This window comes from Macrotis lagotis, chromosome 5 (assembly GCF_037893015.1).
Source record: "Macrotis lagotis isolate mMagLag1 chromosome 5, bilby.v1.9.chrom.fasta, whole genome shotgun sequence".
Classification (NCBI taxonomy): Eukaryota; Metazoa; Chordata; class Mammalia; order Peramelemorphia; family Peramelidae; genus Macrotis; species Macrotis lagotis.
The window spans coordinates 11,814,067-11,835,145 of NC_133662.1; the positions used below are offsets into that span (position 1 = coordinate 11,814,067).

Sequence of the window (21,079 nt, forward strand, 5' to 3'; positions counted from 1 at the left end):
CGACTCATAAGGTCATCGGGTTTACAGCTATGTACAGCTTATAGCCCTTTGGACATATTTCCAAATTATTCTCCAGAATGATTGGATTAGCTCACTACTCTACCAACAATTCATTAATGTACCTATTTTCCCTTATCCTCTCCAGCATTTCATTTCTGATAGGTATGAGGTGCTATCTTAAAGTTGTTTTAATTTGCATTTCTCTACTCTACAGTGATTTAAAACGTTTTTATATGACAATGGAAAGCTTTAATTTCTTCTGAAAACTGCCTATTTATTTTCTTTGATTATTAATTGGGAAATGGTTATTTTTTATAAACTTGACTGGATTCCTTTTACATTTAAGAAATGAGGCCTTTATCTTATTCTTCTCTCACAAGTTCCAATTTTGATTCAAGCTTATCATGAATGGAAATGTAAAGCCTATATCAGATCTTCTGTTGGAAGGGAGGAGGGAGAAAAACAGTAAAACTCAAAATCGTGCCAAAAAAAATTGAGTGGTTAGAAACTACCCATTGTATGGAATTGGAAAACATAAAATATTTAAACTTGCTTTAAAGTTTTTTCAGCAAAATGTAATTTCCATGATTAACTCTTTCAATTAGCTTTAATTTTGTCCAAGATCATGACTGCCACTCCTATCCCCTAAACTTCAGCTGAAGCATATTAGACTTTCTGTCCCAAGTGTAGCTCTTGTATCATAACATATTGTTGGAATCTGCTATCCATTTTAGTTCTGTTTGATTTGGTTAACTCAGTACATTCTCATACAACAGTATTATATATATATATGTATATGTACATATATATATATATGTGTGTGTGTGTATATATATGTATATATATGTGTGTGTGTATATATATATATATATATATATATATATATATATATATATATATGATCACTACTGTGCATTTCCCTATGCCTGAAGAGCAATAAAACTTATCATACTATTTGACCCAGCAATACCAAAGAAATTTGGGAAAAGTCCTACATGTTCAAAACTATTTATAGCAGCTCTATTCGTAGTGACAAAGAATTGGAAATTGATGCCCATCAATTGGGGAATGACTGAACAAGTTGTGATATATAAATATTATGGAGGACTCTTGGTCCTTAAGAAACCATGAATGGTTGGACTTTAGAGAAGCATGGAAAGAATACATGAACTGATGCAGAATGAAGGGAGAAGAATGAAGAGAATATTGTACACATTAACACCATTCTGAGTTGACCAACTATGAGGGAGGCCACTTCTCTCAGCAGTTCAGAGACCTAGGACAACCCTGGGAGCTATTACAGACAATGCCATCTTCACCTAGAGGAAAACAAAAAACAAACCAACCAAAAAACCCCCATAGTATATAAATGGATACTATGTTCACTTTTTTAAAAAAAAACTTCTCTATGTTTTTCCTTTCTATCCAATGGTTTTCTTTCTTTTCCCTTAGTCCTAATTCCTCATAAACAAAAGGACTTTTATGTCAAGATGCTAGATACAAATTTAATGTATAATTTGTAGTAGACTGTTCATTGCTGAGGGATTTGGGAGGGTGGTAGAAAAATAAATATGCAAGAGCATGAATGTTGAAAAACTTTAATAACTTGTAATTGGAAAAAAAAAAACCTATGCATTTTCCTCCAGTCCACTTTTCTGTTTGTCCTTCCCCCTCTCTCTTTTTATACTGTCTCTTTTCCAAAGACTGAATTTGCTTCCTATCACTGACTCCTCCAATCCACTCTTTCCCTTATAATTCCCCTCCCATTTCTTCAAATCCCTCGCTATCTTCTCTATTAGGTGAGAAAGATTTCTATATCTAAATCTGTGTATGTGTGCATGTGTATGTATGTGTACAAATATATATTTCTCTCTTTGAATCAATTCTGATGAATAAGGTTCAAGCACTGTTCTCCCCATTACCCCCTCTACTATAAAAGTTCTTCCTTGAATACTTCTTCAATGTGAGAAAATTTTCCCCATTCTACTTCTTCCTGTCCTCTTTTCCCAAAGTATCTGCTTCTCCCCTCTCCATTTCTTTGGAGGTTAACTGAAAAAAAAAACCTGACAGATCTTCCCTAATGTGGAATCTCTGGGATTTGGTTATAATATTTTTTGGGAGTTTTAGTCTTGGGATCTTTTAAAAAGAAGTGACCAATGGATTCTTTAACTTCTATTACTCTCTGGATCTGAGATATCAGGATAGTTTTCTTTGATAATTTCTTGAAAGATGATGATTAGGAAAATTTTTTGATCATGGCTTTCAGGTAATCCATTTATTCTTCAATCAGCTCCCCTCTTCTATTTTTTCATTATTTAAACTTTGTTTTATTTTACTTTGTTTCTTAAAGTCTCATGGAGTTCAGAGTCTCAGCAGTTCAGAGACCTAGGACAACCCTGGGAGCTATTACAGACAATGCCATCTTCACCTAGAGGAAAACAAAAAACAAACCAACCAAAAAACCCCCATAGTATATAAATGGATACTATGTTCACTTTTTAAAAAAAAACTTCTCTATGTTTTTCCTTTCTATCCAAGCTTTCACTTGCCCAATTCTACTTTTTAAGAAGTTATTTTCTTGAGTGAGCTTTTGTATCATTTTTTCCATTTAGCCAATTTTGTATTTTCAGTAATTCTTCATAATTTTTATGCCCCCTTTACCATTAGGTCAATTCTATTTGTTTTTTTAAGTGTTTTATCTTTTCTTGTGCTTTTATACCAAGCTGTTAATTCTCTTTTTATAATTTTCATGCATTCTCATTTCTTAACCCAGTTTTTCCTCTACCACTTTTATCTCTTTAATTCTTCTAGGAATTCTTGCGGGCCTTGGGTCAAATTAAAATTTTTCTTTGAGCCTTTGCTTGTTTTTACACTGTTAATTTTTTCTAAACTTGTGTCTTTGGGGGCAGCTAGGTGGCGCAGTAGATAGAGCGCCAGTCCTGGAGTCAGGAATACTTGAGTTCAAATCCAGCCTCAGACACCTAGCTGTGTGGACTTAGGCAAGCCACTTAACCCCATTTGCCTTACAACGAAAACATACATACATATATAAACAAATAAACAAACAAACAAATAAATTTGTGTCTTTGATTTACATGCCACCATAATAGCTTTTTAAGGTTAAGGTCTTTTCTTTTTTCTCTGTTGCTCATTTTCCCAGTCTATTTTTATTTGATTTTGAACTTTATGTTAATGTTGGACTCTGATCACCCGGAGGTGGGGGAGGCACTGTGCCAAGCTTCATGATTTTTTTGTGTTCCTATTTTCAAAGCTTGCTTGGGGGATCTACAAGTTTTCAGTGCTTTCAAGGTGATGTTGCTCTGGGGGGTGGTATGATCACTGCTCTCCTCTTCTGAGCTTTGGTCTTTACCCAGAAAGGTCTCCTGCTTTCCTTTAGACACAAATACCTGCACTCCTTTTGGCCCTGGGATTGTGTCCAAGTGCCCTGATTTCCCGTAGCCACAAGTGCTAGTGCTCCGTTTGACCCGGGAACTGTGATCAGCATCTCTGATTTCTTGTGACTAATCACAAGTGCTCCTCTCTATTCTGGATCTGTGACCCAGAACTCCTTATGGGAAATAGAATTGTACCTAGTGCCAGCAAAGAGTCCCCATAATTGCTTTCTGACTAGAGATCCAATCCCTATACTGTGTCTGGGCTGTTAGCTCCTAAAGCTAATGCTGCTTGCTGGTGTGTCATGCTCTGGGTCTTGCACTCACCCTGATGTAACAGTCCTCTCCTGGGGCCCTTTTAATTTGTCCAAGTCTGGAAAAATGTATTCCTCTGACATTTTGTTGACTCTTCTGATTCAAATTTTAATTAAGGTGCCATTTTATGTATATGACCACAGCACTCTGCTCTGACCTGGAGCTGTAAGGAGGGGCCCCGTTCAGTTATCTTAGTATGGAAGCCCAAACTGCAACCTGGATCTGAGTGTGGGCAAACAGCAGAGTCCTGACCCCAGGGACAGCAGAGAAAATTTTTCAGTCTCACCTGACCCCCTTACCATCTATCAGCTGTGCTCTGGAGGTGCAGGCTGGTTTTTCCTGATTCTTGCTGCAGGTTCTGCAGCTGGTATTCCTCACTCCACACTCATTCTGGTATAGCAAAATTCTCTCACCACCCCTTCAAGCTGTTCTGGGGCTGTGTTGTGAACAGGGCTTTTTCAAATTCACAGTCCTGGTGAAGCATACCTTTTTCATAGGACTTCTAAGTTATCTTGGACTGGGAAAATGTATCACTCAGTCTTTCTGTGGGTTCTGCTCCTCTAAATTTTGGCCACAGTCATATTTTATGGGTTTTGGAGATTTTTGGGGAAGGAGTTCCCGGGAAATGCTGCCTTCTTGCTGCCATCTTGGCTTCACCCCTAAGGTGTCATTTTAAGTTGTTTGAAAGGGAATGTTGGGAGAGTTCAGCTGAGTCTTGGTCTGTTCTCTGCCCTCTTCAACAAAAGCATTCTTAATCTACCTGATATTCTTCTAGATTTATCGTAAAATTAAGCTTTTTTAAGTGATTATATATCTCAGATAGGAAGCTTTGCAATGTTCCAGTACTTGATGGACTCAGAATACTGTCATCTACAAGGAAGAAAGCAATTAGAGAATTTCAATATCTACAAAATATCCCTCTTTGTTTAGGATTTAACTTAAAGATTGACTGGGGGTGGGCAGAGCCAAGATGGCAGCATGAAGGAAGCATTTCCCAGAAACTCATTCCCCAATAAACTCCAAAAGCTGTCAAATTATGGCTCTAACCAAAATTTAAAGGGGTAGAACCCACAGAAAGACTGAGTGATACATTTTCCCAGTCCTAGATAACTTAGAAGTTTGGTGGGAAAGATGTATTTCACCAGGACCAGAGGTTAGAAAAAAGCTGCCACAGCTCAGCACAGCCCAGCCCAGCCCAGCCCAGTCCAGCCTGGGGATCACTGGGAACAGCTTGAAGGGGCGGTGAGAGAACACTGCTGCAAAGAATGAGTGTGGCATGAGGAGCACCGGCCTCAGAGCAGCACTGTGGTGAGAACCTGCAGCGGGAATCTGGGGAAACCAACCTGCATCTCCAGAGCACAGTCACCAGATGGCAAGGAGGTCAGGGGAGACTGCAGAAATCTCTCTGTTCTCCCTGGGGCAGGACTCTACTGTTTGCCCACACTCAGATCCAAGTTGCAGTTTGGCCTGCCATACTAAGATAGCAGGGCCCCTCCTCACAGCTCCAGGGCAGAAGGGAGTGCCTGTGGTCATCTATATATCAAAGCACAGACAAAAAAGCATAAGTCCTTGGAGGAATAAAGGTCCCAGTGGGGTATCCCAAAAAACACCCCAAAGTGGGTGTGCTAATAATACTCAAAAATTCAGGAAATACCCCAAAACTAGGCACAGGCTGGAGAAATGAGTAAACAGAAAAAAGAGGAACACCATTGGGAAATTCCTTGTCTATGATCCCAAGAAGGATCAAAATACTCAATATGAAGATGAGGAAGAACAAGCTCCTGCATCTAAAGACTCCAAGAAAAACAGAGCTCAAAAAAAGGTTTTGAAAATCAAGGAAGGGAGATAGAAGAAAAATTGGGAAAAGAAATGAGATACAGGAAAAACATGAAAAAGAAGTCAGCAGCAAGGAGATCCAAAAAAAATGCTGAAGAAAATAACATGTTAAAAACCAGCATAGGTCAAAGGGATAACACAGTTCAAAAAGTTATTGAGGAGAAGGATGCTTTAAAAAGCAGAACTGGCCAGATGGAAAAGGAGATAAAAAAGCTCTCTGAGAAAAACAAATCCTTCAGATGTAGAATGGAACTAAAGGAAGCTGATGACTTTACAAGAAGTCAAGACAATACTTCAACACCAAAAGAATGAAAAATTAGAAGAAAATGTGAAACATCTCATTGAAAAAAACAACTGATATGGAAAACAGATTCAGGAAAGGAGCCTTGACCTCATTTTTAAAGAAATCCTACAGGAAAATTGCCCTGATATACTAGAAGTAGAGGGCAAAATAGAACTTGAGAGACTCTACCTATCTCCCCCAGAAAGAGATCAAAAAAAAACCCAGCCTCCAGAAATATTATAGCCAAGTTCCAGAACTCCCAAGTCAAAAAGATAATATTACAAAGGAGCCAGAAGGACACAATTCAAATATTGTGGAGCTGCAGTCAGGACCACACAGGACTTAGCAGCAACTACATTAAGGGTTCATAGGGCTTGGAATATAATATTCCAGAAGGCAAAAGAGCTTGGAATGCAACTGAGAATCAACTATCCAGCAAAACTGAAGATCCTCTTACAGGGGAAAAGATGGACTTTCAATGAAACAGGGAATTTTAAATGTACTTGTTGAAATGACCAGGGCTGAACAGAAAGTTTGACCTTCAAATATAGGACTCAGGTGAAGCATAGAGAGAAGAGGAGAAGGGTAAAATATGAGGGACTTAATGATGATCATGAATTGCATGTATTCCTGCATAGAAAAATGATACTGATAACACTCATACGAAACTTCTCATTTAATAGAGCAGGGAGAAGGAGCTTTTATAGATGAAGCACAGGAGAGAGCTGAATTTGAAGATTAATATAATATAATATAATATATTATAAAAATGGAGTAAATGACTAAAAGGGAAATGCACTGGGAATGAGAGAAGGGAGAGAGGTGGAATGGGCTAAGATATTTCATATAAAAATTATACATGTGTATATATATATATATATTACAATGAGCTTTTGCATTGATATAGTGGGGGGAAGGCGAGGGGGAATGACAGAACCTTCACTCTCATCAGAAATGACTCAAGAGTGGAAACAGCATACATATTCAATAGGGTATAAATATCTAGAGTAAAAAGGGAAGAAGGGGGGAAAGGGGAAAGGTGGGGGGATGTGGGTGATAGAGGAAAGGGTAGATCATTGGAGAGAATAGTCAGATATAACACATTTTCTTTTATACTTCTTGCAAGGGGCTGGGATTGGGTGGCCTGTCTGGGGCCACGGGGCTAGGTGGTTGCTGGGTCTCAGGGGTGGGATGTGGGCTCGGGGACTCTTGGCTCCAGGGCTGTTGATCAGTCTGCTGAGCCACTCTGCTACCCTACAGCACATTTTAGAAGAGGGACAGAGTGAAAGGAGAGAGAAAATATAACATATGGTAGTGGGAAGGAATGAATGGAGGGAATTACAATCAGCAACAGCTGAAAAATATGAAAGTAACTTTTATGATGGACTTATCATAAAGAATGTGATCCACCTGAGACAGAGTTGATGGTATCAGAACACAGACTGAAACACATTTTTTTTTCCCTCTTTCCTTTATTTCTCATGAGGGTCTATATTTTTTTGGGAGGAGGGGGTATTATGTTTACTTTTTTTGTTTACTCTTAAACAAGTTTAGTAATGTATAAAAAAACCCATTGCTTGTGCAGAAATATTCATAGAATTCTGTTCGTGGTGGCAAAGGATTGGAAATTGAGTGGATGTCCTTCATTTGGGGAATGGCTTAACAAAATGTGGTCTATATATGTGATGGAACATTTGTTCTATTAGAAGCCAGAGGAGATGGGAATTCAGGGAAGCCTGGAAAGATTTGCATGGACTAATGCTGAGCGAGATGAGCAGAACCAGAAAAACAGTATACACCCTAACAGCAATATGGAGGTGATGACCAACCTTGATGGACTTGCTCATTCCATTTGTGCAACAATCAGGCACAATACTTTATTTTTCTTCCTTAAGGATATGGTTTCTCTCTTATCACATTCAACTTACATCAATGTATACCATGGAAACAATGTAGGGACTAACAGACTGCCTTTTGTGGGGGGTGGGGGGGAGAGGGAAGCAAGATTAGGGGGGAAATTGTAAAAATTTCAAAATTAAAAAAAAGGTTGACTGGGCATCCTCTTGAACAAATATTTGTTTTATAGCCCTATTTTCTATCTCAATTGATATTAACAATCAGGGGATTTTTAAATGAAGTTATTTCTATTGCATATATATGGTAGACACCATGTTGGAGGAATGCCTTTAAAGGCATTATTTCTTTGTTGAATCAAATACATTTTAATGGTCAACAAATAATTAGTATACTCAGATCTTATAATCTCAATACTTTTCAGTCAATTGTGTGATTGTAAAGATGCAGTTTGCAGTAGAATATTGTTTGTCTACCTATTCTTTTCTTATAACTTCATCAAGAATGTTCTCATATGCATGTAAAATTTCTTTTCATAAAAAATTTGACTGAGATGGAAACACGTGGGTCCTTAATTATCAATATTCTCTTGATTTTCTCCTTCATGCTTTTAGTTTCTACTATCACTGACTTACATATTTTGAGAAGGACTTCTTCAAAAATCTGTCACCATGAGTATGAATTTACTCCAGTATACATAATCTGGTAGGCTGCATTCCCGTCTTTGTTTCTTTGGGTTTCCTCCTTTTTCTCATTCACCACATTTCAAACTGTGATGCTAAATCTGAATAAGGTGTTTCACCATCTTAGATGGTGAAAAGACTTTGTCAAAGAAATATTTGCAGGTCTTTTTCATTTTTCATCTGCTTCTCATTTTCCTTCCAGCTTTATCATTAGATGAGATGCCTTCTGTATTACTTTGCTTAGTTAGGTCTCTTGTTAAACTATCTTTTAAAGAAAATATTATTTTATTTCCCCTCTCCAATTTACAAGTCAAACTTTAAATTATTTTTTGTACTACTTTTCTACTATATCTCATTGTTTTGTTAGGTGATATTTCTAACAATTTGTCAAAGTTCTGTTCTTTAAGATTTTAAAAATGATTTTATATTCTAAAGTGGTATTGCCCCAGACTGTTTTTTCTCTTTGGTTTGATAACTTATTTACATGAGTTAAACTTCTTTAAGAAACATATACGATTGTCAAAGTCCATTCTTCCACACCATTTTTAGGTATCAATAATTTGTTTAAGTAGATTGGGACTTAGTTGTCAGCATTTGAATATGTCAACCAGCATTTGATTCAGCAAAGCAAAATGCTGTCTTTAAACCTTCTTCTAACCAAATGTCTGTCATACATGTCAAAAATCTTACAAGATTCATTGAATGATGTAAACAAGAGATGATTTCATTTAAAACTGTATCTTTTTCTAATTTTTATCCCTTTCTCTAAAATGTCAGTGTTCCAACTACACATCAGGTGATGAGCTGGTTTTTGTCCATAAAAATATAATTAATTTTTCACATTATTTGGTAATCACCAGGTTCAGCTCCTCCTAATTCTTTTTCCAAAGCAAGTATTTATTGCTTTTCAGTACCCTAAAAAATCTTGGCTCCTCTTATTTCTTATTCCTGAATCATATTTTTCCCAACATATTTTTCCATCATCCTCTCCATGTCTATCTTTTCATTAATAGTTTGCATTAAAGCATGTGATGTCTTATCTCAGAGGATCTTATTTAATTCATAGTATTTATTTACTTTTTTCATTTGCTTTTACAGAGATTGATACCTAAAATGCAATTATTTTCAAGGTGATTTTTTTTTTAGCTTTTGCAAGGCAATGGGGTTAAGTGGCTTGCCCAAGGCCACACAGCTAGGTAATTATTAAGTGTCTGAGACTGGATTTGAATTCAGATACTCCTGACTCCAGGGCCGGTGCTCTATCCACTGCCACCTAGCCGCCCCTAAGGTGATGTCTTTTGAAAATTGTAGGTACTACAATAAGAAATGACCAAATATTCCATGAAATGATTGTTTTTGGATGCAAGATAAAACCAATACAACCAATACCTTTAATTGTTTCTCTGAGAACTTAAAAGCCATCCTTCCACTTAACTGCAATTTCCTTTTATCTTCTAGTTTTACATACAGTTATAATGTCAAGGCTAATACAATTCAAGTCTTCCAGATGTATGCCCACTCAATGGTCACCAGACAAAAATCTCACATTTAAAGTACAGATGTAAACATTCAAGCTAAAATATATGTAATAGATAAAGGTATCTTTATTTCATCTTAGAGACAAGGAATTCAAAAATAAGAAAAAACATTCCTCATGCTTACGTGTCACTTTTTCTTATGATCATAAACAATATTTTAGACCAGTTCCTTTTTTATTGTATTTTTTAAAGGGCAACGAAAAAGAGAATTTATTAAAGATAGATTAATGTTTTAAAGTGGTAAACATGAATCTATAAAACCATAATTTACCTCATTTGTGTAGTTTCCTCTACTAAAAGTCCTAATTTAATCTTATCTCTGGTGTGTGAAAGCCACCCTGGGTTCTCAAAGGCTATGTCAGAAGAACAAACTTTGACAGTTCCTACCCAAGATGAAAAGGCCTTAAATATGGGCCTAGGATTCTAATTTTCTCTCTCATTTGAGAAAGAAGCTTGCTGAGTTTGGAAAGGCTCATCACCAGAAGGTCAGTATATGAGGTTTTGGTCAGATGAACCCTTGATAGACAAGTCTACACCAATGAAATCATTAATCTTTTGAAGTACTAAAAGACATAACTTTAAGATTCTCATCAAAATAGCAAAAAGTTTCAACATGCATTTTAAATTGGTTGACTACATTTTTAGTTACAGGAGCAAAGTAAGGAAAAGATCATGGAATTAGAAAGGGGGAGAGATTCTGAATCCTAGGTGTTAAGTTAAAAAGAGAAATCCCTTGGGTGAAGGATGTGGCAGAAAGTAATCAAAAACAAATGGTGGAGGAAACAAGAATTGTTTGGATTCCCAGCTGGAAAGTACCTTAAAAGCATCCAAGGACTTGTCAATAGTGATAGATGAAAGTGAGGCTCCTCACTTTTAAAACAATACAAGAGGGGGGGCGGCTAGGTGGCGCAGTGGATAGAGCATCGGCCTTGCAGTCAAGAGTACCTGAGTTCAAATCAGACCTCAGACATTTAATAATTACCTGACTGTGTGGCCTTGGGCAAGCCACTTAACCCCATTTACCTTGCAAAAACTTAAAAAAAAACCCCCAACAATACAAGAAGAGGTACTTGGAATATCATTGGTCTTTCATATTCAGTGATGTTCATTTTATTCTTTTCTAATGGTAAAAACCCTGTATTAAGAGAGAAGATTAGGGGTGGCTAGGTGGCATAGTGGATAAAGCACCGGCCCTGGAGTCAGGAGTACCTGGGTTCAATTCCAGTCTCAGATACTTAATAATTACCTAGCTGTGTGGCCTTGGGCAAGCCACTTAACCCCATTTGCCTTACAAAAAAACTAAAAAAAAAAAGAGAGAAGATTATATAAGAAGTCAACTACTTTCTAGAAACCCCTGTTCCAAATCCTACCTAGTAATCTGGAATGATATTTTTTCCTGTCCAACTTTGCATACACACTAATAAGTCTTCCAAATCATTCTGCCCAAATGGCCTTTCCAATGGTCTCCAAAATGCTTGGAATTGCTTTAAGCTGCAATACTTATTTTGGGTTAAGTCATTTCCTGCCTAGGTCAGCAAGTGTGAAAATCTGGACAGGGACAAGCTAAAAGGTAAAGTTACTTAGGTTACTGCTACCTTGCAGTTTTTGTTTTCTCTTTCATTGTTTCTTTATCTTCTTTTTTACAGGACTTAAATCTCTAAAGTCATCAGATATGAGATGATGCAATTGTAAGAACTTACATAAAAACCTCCTAGGCTTTTATTTCAGATCAAGGAGAAAAATCTATAGCCTGGTATTACAACTATAAAGAACAATCTTACTACTTCAAGATAACAAAACTGGTTCATTGATTGTTAAACTCTTTAAATTTTCCATCTTTTTTTCCCTTGTATCATACCTGCATTGTGGACATTAATCTCTTGCTACATTCATTGAGCAAGAACCCTATAGACAAGGCTTACCTTTGAGATGAGAATTTCAAACCTAGAAAGCACTATTTTCCATTACTATGTTATCTAGATGTTCTTAATGAATCCTTAACTATCAACACACTTTTGGTTGCTATAGGACTTTTAAAATAATAGATCCTGAAGCATATACAGAGAGGACAGAGATCATGCTCTTAAAAACCCAGAAGTGAGAAAGGACTTTTGAGTGGATGGCATGTCTCATTAAATCAGATTGGGGCAAATAATGAAATTTCAGATACCTCAATGTTAAAAAACAATAAAAGTCTAGAATCTGATCATCTAGCCAGAGTTGAATTTCTATTGATGCAAACTGGCATGTATCTCAAGGATCACTGACTGCTCCTTTTAAAATAATATTATGATAGTTAAGGGATGACCTTACTTTTCTTTTTTTTTTAAAAAAGCCAGAACCTAGAGTTTGACTAAGATCACAGGATAAGAAATATCAACAGAAGATCCATATTAGATGTTTCCTTGAACAAGATGAGCAATGCAAAGAGTGATTAAGTCCCTTTTAATTGCTGTAGTTAAAAAAAGCATAAGTTCAAATTCCTCTCATTTCAAACACATACATATCCATTTATAACTGGTGGATTCTTCTGCCCAAATGCCCCATTCTACTATATAAAACAAACACAGGTGATGAAATTTACAAAATAGGTGGGTCTTCTATGACATTTTTTTCCCCAGAGAAATAATATGGCATTACAAATACTTTGCCCCAAGTTAGTTATTTTAGAAACCTATCCCAAGACCATGGAGAATCAACTCTCATAAGGAGTCAAGAAATGTTCTTCTGGTGCAAACATTTCTTTGATTCTTAAAGCTATTCTTAAAGGTTTTAGGTGGGTTTTTTGCCATGCAGAACTCATCTGAGAATCAAAATGTCTCAATTTGTCCAAAAATTCACAGTTCATTTTCTTCATTCACATGAATTCATCTGAAATCATGGCCATCCTGATTTGAAGATATATTCTCATACTTCATTAGTGAAGAATAATTCCTAAGGTTCATCCATTCCCTCCTTCCACTTCATTTCTTGGATCTAAGCTTTCTTCTCATTCCTTTCCTCTCAATCTCTGCATTCTTTTTCTGCTGCTAGGTCTGGGAACCATACCATTTTGGCTTTTTCTAATCGGTTCTGAATCTCATTTACTTTACTTTCCACTGTTACAATTTTTACATCCTTTTTCCTATGAAATCCTATCTTCAGGTTAGAGCAATTATTAATCTTGCAGCCTTGAATATTACTGGCCTTTACAAGGTGCGCACAATTAATCAGCCCTTCCTTTGAAATGTCTTAGGCAATGGAAGGTATACATGAACTGAAAAGAGTTTGTCTACATGAAACCAAGTATCTTCTGGTCAAGCATATTTTGTTAAATCTTCATTTTAATATTTATCCTTTCCAAAATAAATGGTATAAATAGATGAATCAGCTTGGTTGGTGAAGTAGAACACTGACATCAGTGGCAGTGGTGGCTTCTCCTCAGGTCATACTAGGCTCCAAGGAAAGAGCTTAAAGTGGAGGCCAGGAAGCAGAACCATCTGTCTAAGGACTCCTAGGTCAGTCCTAGACCAGGAGTTCTTAACCATTTTTATATGGTTATGTCTTTGGACCCCATTTTCAGAATAATATTTTAAAATGTGTAATATTATACTGGAAAATAGGTTTTCAGAGTATTTTTTAAAAATTCAAAGACCCTGTTTATAATCTCTGCTCTAGAATTTTAATGCACATTGTGTTTGAAATATTTCCATCAGACAGAGCCACTAGGCTTGTCAGAGAGTCAGCTTCTTACCTACTACCTCCCCTAATGACCTGACTTATAGAGCCTCTTGACTAGGGAGATCAAGAAAAGATGAGGAAGGAATTTATTTCAGTCACAGATGACAACCTATACAAAGACATGGAGGTGGGAGATGTGATGCTAATTTGAAGAAGAGAAAAGAGGTCAATTTGGGCTGGAAATTAAGTAAGTAAAGAGAGTAATGTGACAAGAGAATGGATAGGTTGGAGCCAGAAAGTAAAGAACCTGAAATGTCTACCTGAGGAGTATGTATTTTATCCTATAATCAAGAAAGAGTCAATGAAGCAAAGACATAGTATAGCTGATCTATGTTTTAGGAACATTATCCCAGTGATTATTTAGAGGATAGGCTGGGAGAAGGAAGGGACTGGAAGTAAAGAGACCAATTTGAAGGCTATTTCAAGCAAAAAGAAATAAAAATCTCTATACTATGGTGGTGACCATGCAAATATACAGAAGGGTGTGATGCAGGAGACAATGTGGAAGTAAAGGGACAAGAATTGACAAGTAGGGGCGGCTAGGTGATGCAGTGGATAAAGCACCTGCCCTGGAGTCAAGACTACCTAGGTTCAAATCTGGTCTCAGACACTTAATAATTACCTAGCTGTGTGGCCTTGGGCAAGCCACTTAATCCTGTTTGGCTTCCAAAAAAAAAAACCTTAAAAAAAAAAGAATTGACAAGTGTCTGGATGGGAGAAGTGAGGGGGGGGAGTGGATAGCAGTGGTTACTTTGAGAGGAATTTAGATGACTAGGAGAGAAGAATCTTCAATAGAAACAAAGAAATCTGGAAGACAGTTGGGTTTAGAGGGGAGAGATAATGAGTTACATTGTGGACATAAGTTATAATTACTTGACTAAAGCAGGAAAAAAACCCCAAAATATTATGCATTCAATACATTTCACTGAAAAGGTCTCTCTGTTCTCCATAGGTTTTAGAATTAAGACCCTTAGTCCTTTTCACAATAGCTTAAACTGTAACCAATAGATTGTCTCATAGACCTGATCATTTGAGAAAATAGCAATCAATTCAAGAATAAGATAAAATGGCAGTATTTCTAGAGCATATTAGGTAACAAAACTTGAATGGTCAGAAAAGAAAATGCAATAACTTCTCTCTACTTAGAAAGATTAATGATCCTAAAGCTACTTTCTGACTCCAAGCATAATAAATTGACCTAAGAGTTCTTCCTGGTTTCTTATTAATATTATAAAGGATTAAATACTCCTGGGAACAAAGTTTCCCTACAAGTATCTAAAACTAGTACACACTATAGTAACTCAGCTAAATAAGCTTCCCTATCTTATTTAAGAAATTTCTTTAAGCAGAACAATGAGGGAAGGAGCTATCGAAGAAGGGTCCAATCATTGCAGCAGAAGAAATATCCATACTCAAGACAGCCAATGAAAACAAAACTAAATAAACTCCTTTGCAAACTGTGAGGCATTATAGCAATGAAATGAAAACTAAAATCATTCATTCTAAAAGCATTTATTGGACTTCAATTAGAGAATAAAGATGGTAGAATAGCAGGAAGAAGTAAGAAGAGTCTGGCTGCTCTACTCTACCTCCACAAAGAATGAGAAAAGGAAAAAAATCATAGTGAATAATTTTTCCAGGCCAAGTGAGCATTAGGAGACATACAGAGAAGTATGCAGACACTGGGGAGAGAGGTCTTGCCTGGAGCATGCTATGAAGAGCATTCTTGTACTCACAGGCTTAAATTAGAGGACCAAGTTGTACATTGAGGCAGGAAGCACTGAGGAAGGATAAGGTCTCAGAAGCTCCTGGTGCTCTCTGGTAGCTCTACCATTCATTACCCAGTTTCAGGTAGTAAAGGGTAGTGTTTGAGTGTTCTATCTATGAACTAAATCAGGAATGAGTTCAAAAGCAAATACAAGTTGCACATATATGAATTCAAGAGAAGAGCATGGAAGTCTTTATCCCAGATTGTAGTCTGCAGTAGCATAATTATATAGGGGGAGAAGTGTATCTTTAAACAATATAGAGGACTTCTAAGCATTCCAGATACAAAGGCCAAACCTGTATAGAAACACTGAAGTGAACCCACAGGAATCAAGAGTTACACAGAAAGATCAACACAAGTGAACAATGATAAAGGAATAAATTAGGATAAACTACTTATATTAAGTGATATATATGCTCTCTCTGAAGTTTGTTATCATCATGAGTCACAGAAGAATCTAATTGAGTACTAATAAAGAAAGTCTAATTAAGGTCTCATTCTGCTATGTTCTTAGAAGAATGGAGGAGGGGAATGGAATATATTGGAGGAAAAGAAGAGAGAAGGACACAAAATTATTTTGCATATTTGTTATGCATAAGTAGAAGTCTTTAAAACAAGTAGGAAGAGGTGGGGAAAGCTGGAGACAACTGAAACTCATTTTTATCTGATCTGATTAAATGAGGGAAGAAAATATGTACACATAGAGTAAAGCAATACATTTCACTCAATAGGAAAATAGTAGGGAAAATATTAAAAAAGGGGGATATGAGGGAAGGATAATCTAAGAAAGGGATTAATAAAATTCAAAGCAATTTCTTTTAATGGGGATGCAAGTCAAAGACAAGGAAAAGCATAAGACAGCAGGATGAAGAGAAATGTACAATTCACAATCATAATTGATTATGAAGAGGATGAACTCACAGAACAGTTTAGAAATCAAAATCTCATAATATAATATTTATAAGAAACCTACTTGAAGGACAGAAGTAAAATAGGGGACTAGAACAGAATCTTTCATGCTTTAACTTAAGTGAAAAAGAAAGGCAGGATTATAGCAATCGTGATCTCAGATAAAGCAACAGCAAAAAAACAAAAATCTAAAAGAAATCAACAAATAAAAGTATCACAGGCAATATATGACTATAAATACTAAACAAATATATAAAAAATGGCAAAGCATCTAAATTCTTTTTTTTAGATGTTTTTTTTTTTTGCAAGGCAAATGGGGTTAAGGAGGCTTGCCCAAGGCCACACAGCTAGGTAATTATTAAGTGTCTGAGACCAGATTTGAACCCAGGTACTCCTGACTCCAAGGCCGGTGCTTTATCCACTATGCCATGTAAACGCCCCCATAGCATCGAAAATCCTTAAAGGAAACAGCTAATTAAATTAAAAAGAAATGAAAAGAAAAAGCTGATTAAATCATAATAGTGGAGGTCCTTCATTTAACACTCAGACCAAGTTAAGTTTATTCAAAAAATAAATGAGAAAGAAATAAATGGGATTTGTAGAATCCTAGAAAAGTTAGATATGACAGAACTTTGGGTAATATTAAATGGGAATACAGAAAAGTATACAAGCTTCTCTAGAGTATGTTACACTCTTTATTAAGATAGAACATATATTAGTGCAAAGAAAACCTTGTAAAGAAATGCAAAAAGGTAGAAAAACTATAATTCAATAAAAATTATATTCAGTAAAGAATTTTTTGAATCAAAGATTAAAAATTAATTGGAAACTAAATGACTTAATTCTAAAGAATGAATATATCTTTAGTTAAGGAAAATAACAACCTAGACAACATACCAAAGTTTTAGAAATGTAGCCAAAATATGATTTAGAGGAAAGTTTTTATTTGTAAACACTTTCATCAAGTGAAAGAGAGAACAGTCAGTAAACATTTATTAAGAACCTACTATGTGCAAGGCATTATGTTAAGTTATGGAGGGAAAAAAGAAGACCGAAGAGACAGTACCTATTCTCAAGGAGCTCACTATCAAACAGTGGAGGCAACATGCCAGAAATAGGTACAAACAAGGACATATAGTAAATAATCAGGAGATGGGAGGTATTAAAAGATTGCGAAGGCTTTCTGTAGAAGATCTGACTTCAGTTGAAGGAAGGCAGAAAGCAGTAGATGGAAATGAGGAGGGCATGGGAAACATCCAGATTAAATATCCAGAGCTGTGAATTGCAGTTGTCTTGTTTATAGAATAACAATAAAATCAGTGTCAATGAACTGAAAAGTAGTAAATGGGGAGTAAAATGTAAGAAACTTTGGAAAAAGTGTGAAAATCTAGAGAAGAGAGTATCAAGGAGAAGAGAATAGTGTCAAAGGTTGCAGAGAGGTCAAGAGGAAAAAGGATTGAGAAGAGGTCACTGGATCTTGCAATTAAGAGATTACTGGACATTTAAGGGAATGAGGTAAAAAACTGTCTTTTAGGAGGTTAAGAAGTAAAATGAAAGGAGAAAAAGTGACAGCACTAATTATAGATGTTCTTTTCAAGGAATTTGGTCACAAAATGGCAGAAAATATATAGAACAATTATTGGGATGGAAGGATTAAGTGAGAATGTTTTTGAGGATAAGACATGGCTATATTTGTAGGCAGTAGAAAAGGAGCTAGTAGAGAAACATAAGTAAGAGAGTAGGCATAACAGAATGGACAAATCAATGAACTGGGTATGCAACCAAAGAAACTAGAAAACCAACCACATTTAATAAAAATCTCCAATTAAACATCAATAATAGAAATGCCCCAGAAAGAGATGAAAGTCAAAAACTCCAAAACCCAAATGAAACAAAAAAAACACCCTTCTACTGAATTAATAAATATTAAGGTATTTAAAAAAACCCAATAAAATCAATAAGCTATTATCAACCTTGATAGACTCACTCATTCCATCAGTGCAACAATCAGGGACAATTTTGGGCTGTCTGCAATGGAGAATACTATCTGTATCCAGAGAAAGAACTGTGGAGTTTGAACAAAGACCAAATTAGAAAAAAAAAACCCTTTATTTGCTATCTCATACTTCCTTAAGGATATGATTTCTCTCTTATCACATTCAACTGAGATCAATAAATACCATGGAAACAATATAAAGACTAACAGACTGTGGGGGGTGGGAGGAGGGAAGCAAGAATGGCAGGAAAATTGTAAAATTCAAAAAAATAAAATCTTTCTAAAAAAACTCCCATGAGAATGTAGAAGAATAAATGATGCTTTCCTTAATATAATAAATAGTACCTATATAAAAGTAGTGTCAGAATTATCTGTAAGGGGGTACAGTAGAAGGCTTTCCAAGAATATCAAAGGTAAAGCAAGGCTATTCATTACAACCATTGCTATTCAATATAGTATGACTTATGCTAGCTATCATATTACATTAAGAAAAAGAAACAAAATAACCATTTTCTGCATATATTATGATTTTCCTACAAAGTCCACTAAAAGACTAATGCAAACAATAACTTCAGTCAAGTTGTAGAATAAACTCACACAGATTATCAGTATTTCTACCTATTACACAAAATCCAGAGAGATTTGGAAAGGAGACAGTAAAGAGAAATTTCTTTTAAAATAATTACAATGATATAAAATACTTGGTAGTCTATTAGTCAAGACACACAAGTTATATGGACACAACTACAAAACACTTTCTATACAAATACTGGCACATTTAGAAAAGTAGAAAAACATTAATTGCTTATAGGTGTTGTTGTTCAGTCATTTTCAGTCTTGTATGATTCACATTTTTGAGTCCCATTTGGGGTTTTCTTGACAAAGATAATGGAGTGGTTTGTCATGTCTTTCTCCAGTTTACTTTATGGATGAAGAACTAAGATAACCAAGCTTAAGTGACTTGCTCAGAGTGATACACCTAAGTAAGTGTCTGAGGCCAGATTTGAACTCAGGAAGATGAATCTTCCTGGTTCCAGGCTTAGTATTCTATCCACTGTGCCACCTAGCTGCCACTAATATGCACATGCATAGGTCAACCTAATATAATAAAAATGATAACACTACCTAAATTAATTTATTTACTCAGTGCTAATCCAAACTAGAAGAAATATCAACAAAATATATATGGAGGAACAAAAGGTTAAGAAATATCAAGGGAATTAATGAAAAGAGTAGGAAGTATGGGAGTCTAGCTGTACTAGATCTCAAACTACCACAAAGTGGCAATCATCTTGATGATGGGAACTTAGCATAGCCCTCAGAAAAAGGGCTTAAAGATCAGAGACCCCACAAGGAAAAAGGCTCAGACTTTAATTCACAATCTTGTAAAAGTTCACAATTATTACAGATCACAAACAGTTCACAAATTAACTTCATCTGGAGAGGGAGAAATATAGTGAGGGTGAATAACAAAGGTCAAAGCTAAAATGCTTGAGGGGAAAGAGAAATAGTTAAAGAGCCATAAGAGATGACTAGGCTTAGACCCATGTTGGTCCAGCATGGAGGAGGAAGTTGGTCAAACTTTTATAGTCTTGTCTATGCAGGGAGGAGTCAGGGGAAAGGGGGTCAAAGTGTGATATCCCCCCCCCCCTTATGTGACTGGGGTCAGGTATTCATCTTGGAAAGTTGAAAGTCAGGAAGGTGGAGGAAGGGTAGAGGGATGGGCTGAGGTTGCTTTCTCTTATCTTGGAGAATTTATATTTAACAACAAAAAGGGTAACATTGAAATTACATTTGAGAAGGGAATGAAACTGAACAATGGAAGTCAGAGTTTACACTGAATAGGAAGGAAGTCAGAAGCCCTCAGAAAATATCAGACAGGCTCGAATATTATTTTCTTAATGTTAAAAAATGTTGAACAAATTTTACTCTTTCAATAATCTAAGCAAATTGGTACCAGTTAAGAAATAGAGAGGTTGACCAGTGGAACAGATGAAAGATGCAATACATAGAAGAAAATTAACATAGTAACCTAATGTTTGATAAACCCAAAGATCCCAGGTATTAGAGCAAGAACTCACTATTATATCCAAACCTGGATTTCTCTAGTCCATTTGAGCCTGGTTGAGTATGGTTTCCTAAGAAAATTAATCCCAACCTCCATAGCAACTTCATACAACTCTCAAACTCACCATGGTGACTCCACACAATTCACATCCTCCATAGAGATCCCAAAAGACTCTCAATCCCTATGGAAACCATGCTACCCTGCTTCCTATATGCCACACCTTATACAAGGCATGCTTTCCCCACCTCCCACTGCAGGAGTCTGTTCTGATTCAGCCCACTGATCCTTCCTTCAGGAAACAGCCTTACATTCCATTTGCCTCCATTGCCGACCTCCTTAAACTCAGGCTTTCTGTCCCCACCTTTAGACCAGGAGATGAGTAGCAACTGAAGGCTAGCATCCAGGGAAGCTGTGAGCTGCTGCAGCAGGCTCTGGATAACTCCCTGATCTTGCCAGAAGGAACCTTTGCAATCCCTTCCTGCACCTAACAAGCCCCTGGTGTTTGAGGACAACTGCCAACCCTGGTCACCTCAGAAGATAGGACTACTTCAAGAGGAAAGACTACTTCCCAGTACTCCCCCTTCCCCTTAACTAGGACACCCGGGAGGTTCTGTTCTGAAATCCTAGCTAGGTGGGAAACTGCCTCCAAACAGAGAAATGGAACTAAGACACCTCTTCCTTTCTTTGTTTAAGCCAAAACTAAATAATTCAACAGGC

At 36.4% G+C, this 21,079-nt stretch overlaps 1 protein-coding gene and 1 pseudogene across 3 annotated transcripts in view; both read right to left on the reverse strand.

Moving 5' to 3' along the window:
* BTBD9 (BTB domain containing 9) overlaps positions 1-21,079 on the reverse strand; it is a 502,020-nt gene that overhangs the window by 60,097 nt on the left and 420,844 nt on the right. The window lies entirely within an intron of this gene.
* LOC141523561 (coiled-coil domain-containing protein 25 pseudogene) lies at positions 917-16,971 on the reverse strand (annotated as a pseudogene).